General features: G+C 37.6%; 1 pseudogene; it reads right to left on the reverse strand.

Moving 5' to 3' along the window:
- Positions 1-3,556: 3,556 nt before the first annotated feature.
- On the reverse strand, positions 3,557-5,396 carry LOC141489267 (small ribosomal subunit protein uS5 pseudogene; annotated as a pseudogene).
- Positions 5,397-7,350: the final 1,954 nt, after the last annotated feature.

Here is a 7,350-nt window from a genome sequence, read left to right on the forward strand (position 1 = left end):
TGTGGCCAGTGATTCCTGGGCTGGGCTAGGCTGCATTTCACTGTGGCCGTGATTTGCTCCCAACCCAACTCCTGGTGAAAAATACCTTTCTCATGGAACTTCTTAATTATCTTGGACTGCAAAAATGTATTACTCAGTCTTTCATTGGGTTCTACTGCTCTAAATTTTGGCTAGAGTTATAATTTGTTGGCTTTTGAAGTTTTGGGGGGAGGACTTTTTGGGAAATGTTGCCTTCATGCCGTCATCTTGGGTCCATCCCAATAGTTAAATGTTTTGAGAAAGAAATGATATCAGTGAGGAGAAAATAAAATATTAGAGATAGCAAAATTATGCTGTACATAAGACACTTTTATATACAAAATTGAAGGTAATAGACTTTGGTCTTTGTTTAAACTCCACAGTTCTTTCTCTGGATACAGGTGGTATTCTCCATCGCATGTAATCTAAAAATGTCCCTTATAATTTCATTGATGGAATGAGCAAGTCCATTGAGGTTGATCATCACCCCTATGTTGCTGTTAAGATGTGCAATGTTCTGGTTCTGCTCAACTCATTCAACATAGTTCATGTAGTCATATCTTTCCAGGCTTCTCTGAAATCCCATTCCTTTTTGGTTTCCAATAGAACAATCATGTTCCATAATATACATATACCACAATGTTTTCAGCATACATTTATACATTTGACCGAATTAATTCTGAATTATTTCATTACTTTCCTCCTCATTGGTAGTGGGATCACCTTTTTTCATTTACGATACTAGAAATTTAGTTTTCTTCATTCTTGTTTTTATCAAATTAATCATAGGTTTATCGATTTTATTGTTTTTTTTCATAAAAACCAACTCTGGCTTTTATTTATTAGTTCAATGGTTTTCTTGCTTTCAATTTGATTAATTTATCCTTTAATTATTAGAATTTCTAATTTGTGGGTGGCTAGGTCATACAGTGTATAGAGCACTGACCCTGGAGTCAGGAGGACCTGAGTTCATATCCTCCCTCATACACTTAATATTTACCTAGCTGTGTTGCCTTGGGCAGCCACTTAACCTCATTACCTAGCAAAAAAAAAAAATTCTAATTTGGTGTTTCTAATAGGGCGTTTTTGATTTGTTCTTTCTCTAATTTTTTTAAAGTTGAAAACTTAGTTCATTGATTTCCTCTTTCTTGATTTTATTCATGTAAGCAGTTAAAGATATAATATCTCCCCTAATATCTTCCTTGACTGTATCCCATAAGTTTTGGAATGTTGTCACATTATTCTCATTATCTAGGATGAAATCATTAATTCTATCTATAATTTTTTGTTTGATTCACTTATTCTTTAAAATGAGACTATTTAGTTTCCAATTATTGTTAGGCTTGTCACTCCATGGCACATTTTGCATGTAATTTTTATTGCATTATAATCTGAGAAGTATGCTTTTACTCTTTCTGCCTTTCTACATTTGATTATTAGGTTTTTATTCCCTAGTACATTGTAAATTTTTGCATAAGTGCCATATACAGCAGAAAAAAATTATTTTCCTTTCTATTCTCATTCAGTTTTCTCCATATCTGTCATGCCTAGGTTTTCTAATATTCTATTTACCTAATTATCTTCTTTCTTCTTTATTTTATGGTTAGATTTTTCTAAATCTGAGATGGGGAGGTTGAAATCTCCCACCAATAGAGTTTTGTTATTTTTGTCTTCCTGTAACTCTTTTAGCTTCTCCTATAAGAATTTGGCTCCTATACCACTTGGTGTGTAAATATTTAGTATTTAAATTGCTTCATTGTCTATGGTACATTTTTTTTAGGTTTTTGTAAGGCAAATGGGGTTAAGTGGCTTGCCTGAGGCCACACAGCTAAGTAACTATTAAGTGTCTGAGATTGGATTTGAACCCAGGTACTCCTGACTCCAGGACTGGTGCTTTATCCACTGCTACCTAGCTGCCCCTCTATGGTACCTTTTAAGAGGATATAGTTTCTTTCTTTGTCTCTTTTAATGAGATCTGTTTTAGCAACTGCTTTGTCTGACATAAGGATTGTTACCACTGCCTTTTTCACTTTGGCTGAAGCAAAATATATTCTGCTCCAAGCTTTTACATTTACTCTCTATGTATCTCTCTATTTCAAATGAGTTTCTTATAAGTAGCCCCCCTTTTTAAGGAGATATTATTTTTAAATCATTCTGTCTGATTCATAGAGAAATAAAGAGTGTCAATTATTTCTGGCTAAGATATATTCTCTCTAAAAGAGTTAAAATTCTCAAGAGTTATGACAATTTTTCTCCCACCTGCAGTTACAACTAGTTTCATGTAATTGGACAGAGTTTTTTCCTTTTCCCTATTTTACCTTTTCATGTATCTTTTGTGTCTCCTGCTTAAAGTCCAAATTTTCTATTTTGCTCTGATCTTTTTGTCAGGAATAGGTTAAAACCTACTGTTTCATTAACTATTAAATATACATCTTTTCACCTGGAAGAGAAGGCTCAATTCTAGAGAATAGTATATTCTTGGCTGCATTCCAAGCTCCCTTGCTTTTCAGAATATAGTATCCCAGGCCCTTTGATCCCTTCATGCTGATGCAGTCAGTTCTTTTGTAATCCTTATTATGGCTCCTTGGTATCTAAATTGTTTCTTTCTGGCTGCTTACAAGATTTTCTCTTTTATCTGATAGTCCTGATATTCATTTCAGGATCACATTATGGAGGGAATCAATGTATTCTTTCAATCATTATTTTACCCTCTGGTTCCATGATATCAGAGCAAATTTCCTCCTAAAGAACCTGAAATATTTTTGCAGACTTTTTTTTATCCTTGATGGTTTCAGGAAGCCCAATTTTCTTTTCTGGATCTATTCCCTAGGTCAGTAGTTTTGCTGATGAAGTATTTTATGTTGTCTTTTAATTTTTCAATTCATTGGTCTTATTTAACAGATTAATGTTGTCTCATGAAGTGATTAGTTTCCACAGATTCAAATCTATATTTTACAGAACATTTTTTTTCATTTAACTTTTGCAACTCTTTTTCCAATTGGTCATTTCTAATTTTTTTTAGTTTTTTTTTTTGCAAGCCAATGGGGTTAATTGACTTGCCCAAGGACACACAGGTAATTATTAAGTGTCTGAGGCCAGATTTGAATTCAAGTATTCCTGACTCTAGGGCTGGTGCTGTATCCACTGCACCACCTAGCTGCCAAGGTCATTTCTATTTTTGTAATTTTTCATTTGATCAATTGTGGTTTTGAGAGAATTGTTTTCTTTTTGCACTTGTCCAATTGTATTTTCCAAAGATTTTTTTTTCTTGTTGCAAGTTGTTAATTTTCTCTTGTGTTTCTTTTCCCAATTTTTACAATTGATTTTTTTTCACAAGGCTATGGGGTTAAGTGACTTGCCCAAGATCATACAGCTAGGTAATTCTTAAGTGTCTGAGGCCAGATTTCAACTCAGGTCCTCCTGACTCCATGGCCAGTTCTCTATTCAATATGCCACCTAGCTTCCCCTATTTCAATTGATTTATTTAAGTAGGCATAGTTCAATTTGTTACTTGTTTATAAAAAAAAAAAAAACAAATCTATGCAGTTGCCTCAGCAACTGCCTGGGTCCTGTCAATAGACACATGAGTGTGAGTCTTCACAAGATGATCCATGAATTGCTGAAAATTAGACATAGCGAACACAGTCTCATTCCACAGGTCTTGAGTTAGTTAGCTATATGTTTTATAGATGGCATCCATGGTAGCTTTAACAAAGTTGGCCATAATAGCAGTACAGCCTCTTGTAAAAGAGTAGTAGTCATCAATTCCAGCCACCATTAGGAGATTTTTAGGCACAGGAGCTGAATCAGTACCAGTACCTCTAGGGGCGGGGATCAGCCTCACCAATATCAATCCACATCACCCAGTGAACTTGTAGGGCACAGTATGAGGCTTGCCAGTCTTGTTCCCCCTGTAGCCACATCTCATGGGAATGATGGAAAGCTTGACCAGAATGATAGCACCATGAATAGCTGTGGCCTCTTCCTTGAAACACTTGATACCCAGTCCAACATGGCCATTGTAGTCACCAATGGTCACAAAAGCGTTGAGTCTGGTACATTGTCCAGCTCTAGTTTGTTTCTGAACAGGCATGTTCTTCAGAACCTCATCTTACAATGAAGATCTCAGGAAGAAATCTATGATCTCAGACTTCTTGAAAGAAAGGAAGAAAAGATAAATCTCTTAAAAAAAACTTAGTCTTCATGTCCTTGACTAGGTATCCCAATTTAGTGACAGGAACCTACTCCTTGCATTTCACCTTTCCTCCCTGGGCCTCCAGCCATGGTCACAGCCTAAGTCTCTACTGACAAAGTCACTGAAGAAGCCACCTTGGCCTCTGACCCCTGGGCCCCTGGGGCCTCATGCTCCTCCTGCAACTCTGGCAATGTCTGCTGTTTGGTGTTCACTAGAAGTAGAAAGTTTTTTTTCCTTTTTTTTAAATTTATTTATTTTGAATTTTATTTCCCCTAATCAGGCTTCCTTCCCCCCAACACTCCTCAGGAGGCAATCTGTTAGTCTTTACATTGTTTTCATGATATGCATCAATCTAAGTTGAATGTGATGAGAGAGAGAAATCATATCCTTAAGGGAGAAAAGTAAAATATAAGAGATAGCAGAATTATTTGTTTGTTTGTTTTGTTTTTTTTTTAATAAAAGGTCTTTCATCTTCATTCAAAGGTCACAATTCTTTCTCTAGATGCAGTTGGTAGTCTCCATCACTGATACCTCAAAATTGTGCCTGATTGTTGCACTTATGAAATGAACAAATCTATCAAGGTTGATGATCACACCCATGTTGCTGTTAGGGTGTGCAATGTTCGGTTTCTGTTCATCTTACTCAGCATCAATTCATGCAAATCGTTCCAGGTTCCCCCAAATTCCCATCCCTCCTGGTATCTAATAGAACAATAATGTTTCATCACATATATATACCACAGTTTATTAAGTCATTTCCCAATTGATGGACATTAACTTGCAATTGATTTTTAAAATCCTATCTCATCTCTTCAAAAAAGTCTTCATGGGTTGGAGAACAATTCATATCCTTCTCAGAAATTCTAGATGTCTCTGAGGGTCCTTTCCTTTGGGGTAACATTCAATGGACTCCCAAATGTCCTTTCTTCATTTTCCTAGAATCTTCTGTTGGGGGGAGTTGCTGGTTCATACCCCTTTGATTTTAAAAACCTTAAAGGCTTTGTTCGCTGGGCTTAGTAGTTCAAAGTCATCCGGACAGTAGGGGATGCTAGAGGCTTTCTCTAGTGAGTTTGTGACTTTGATTTGTGGCCCACACCCTAGGCCTGAGGGCCTGGGGATGGAACATCAAGCTCTGAATTATCCTTGAACAATATGTGCTGGGCACTGGGACTTTATTGTTCATCGTATTATTCATTCAGTACTGAGAGAGATCTGTTGCCCACACCTGAACCTGGTGGCAGGGGGGAGGTTATTACTGTGTTTGCTTTGGGAAGAATCCCTTACTATCATAGGGTTGGGGGGAGTGCTCAAGTGGAAACCTATAGACTCTGTAGAAAATATGGGGCATATGGCCATGGTCTTCCAGGCCAACAGAGCTGACCAGATTGATGTCTATCCTTTGTACTGAAACTCCCCCTCCAACTTCATTGGTGCTCACCTGCTGGCTTACAAAGCCAAAAGCTTTTGGCTCTGTTCTGAGGTTACTCCTGGATCTCACCCCTGCACTGGCTTTCTGCTCTCTACCCCTTGGCTCATTCACATTCCCCAGAGACAGACCTTATTGGTAAATATTCTTCTCCTTTGCTCTTTCTGGATTTTGTGGATTGAATTCTGTTAAGAGGCTTGATTCATATTAGTTCCGAGAGAAAGCAAGACCTAGTGCCTAGTTTTTCTCTGCCATCTTGACCAAAAGTCTGCTGATGTAGATATTACTTTTGACCCTGATATCCTGGAAACATAGAGCAAAATAGGAATTGAGAGAATTCATTGATCTCCCCCAAAAAGAGATTAAAAATACCAACCCCCAAGAACATTATAGCTAAGTTACATAACTGCCAAATCAAAGAGAAAATATTACAAGCAGCCAGAACAAAACAATTCAAATATCATGTAGCTACAGTCAGCATTACACAGGACTTAGCAGCATCCATATTAAGGGCTCATAAGGCTTGGAATATAGTATTCCAGAAGGCAAATTGTCTTGGAATTCAACCAAGAATCAATTACCCAGCAAAACTGAATACCTTCTTCCAGTGGAAAAGATGGATTTTTAATGATACAGGGGAATTTCAAATGTTCCTGTTGAAATAGCCAGAGCTGACCAGAAATTTTGATCTTCATGCATAGGACTCAGGTGAAGCAAAGAGAGGGTGGACAAGAAGGTTAAATTATGAGGGATTTATTGATGATGAACTGCATGTATTCCTGCAAGGGAAGATGATACTGAAAATACTCAAATGAACCTTCTCATTTATTAGAGCAGTTAGAAGGAACATATATGGACAAGGCACAGGAGGGAGCTGAATATGAAGGTATGATATACTGGAAAATGGAGTCAATATGTGAAAAGGAAATGTACTAAGAGAAATGGAAAGGAGAAGTAGAATAGACTTAGCTAGTTCATGTATAAAGAGTCAAGAAATCACTTTGACGATGGTATAGAAGGGGGGAAGTTGAGACAAAATGAGGGAATTCTCATCAGAAATGGCTAAGAGGGGAAACAACACATATACTTGATAGGGTATAGAAATCTAGAAGAATAAGGAGACAAAAGGGATGGAAGAAATGAGACAGGGCAAGGGGAGTAGGGATGTAGGTAATGAAGGTGAGGGTAGATCATGGGAGAAGATAGTCAGACATGACTCATTTTCTTTTTTACTTTTTGCAAAACGACCACCCACAGATTAGATGACCTGTCCAGGACTCCATGGCTGGGTGTTTTTTTGGTCTCTGGGGTGGGATGTAGGCTTGGGGTCTCCTGGCTTCTTGGCTGCCTCACAGCACACTTTTGAAGAGGGTCACAGTGAAACAAGAGAGACAATATAATAAATGGTAGTGGGGAGGAATGGATGAAGGAAATTACCACCAGCAATAGCAACTGTGGAAAACATGGAAGCAACTACACTGATGGACAGAACTGGTGTTATCTGAGCACACACTGAAACACATTTTTCCCCTCTTTCTTTCTTTAATTTCTTTTTTTTTAGGTTTTTGTAAGGCAAATGGAGTTAAATGGCTTGCCTAAGGCCACACAGCTGGGTAATTATGAAGTGTCTGAGACCGGATTTGAACCCAGGTTCTCCTGACTCCAGGGCTGCTGCTTTATCTACTATGCTGCCTAGACACCCCTTTCTTTC

This window comes from Macrotis lagotis, chromosome 5, assembly GCF_037893015.1.
Source record: "Macrotis lagotis isolate mMagLag1 chromosome 5, bilby.v1.9.chrom.fasta, whole genome shotgun sequence".
Taxonomy (NCBI): Eukaryota; Metazoa; Chordata; class Mammalia; order Peramelemorphia; family Peramelidae; genus Macrotis; species Macrotis lagotis.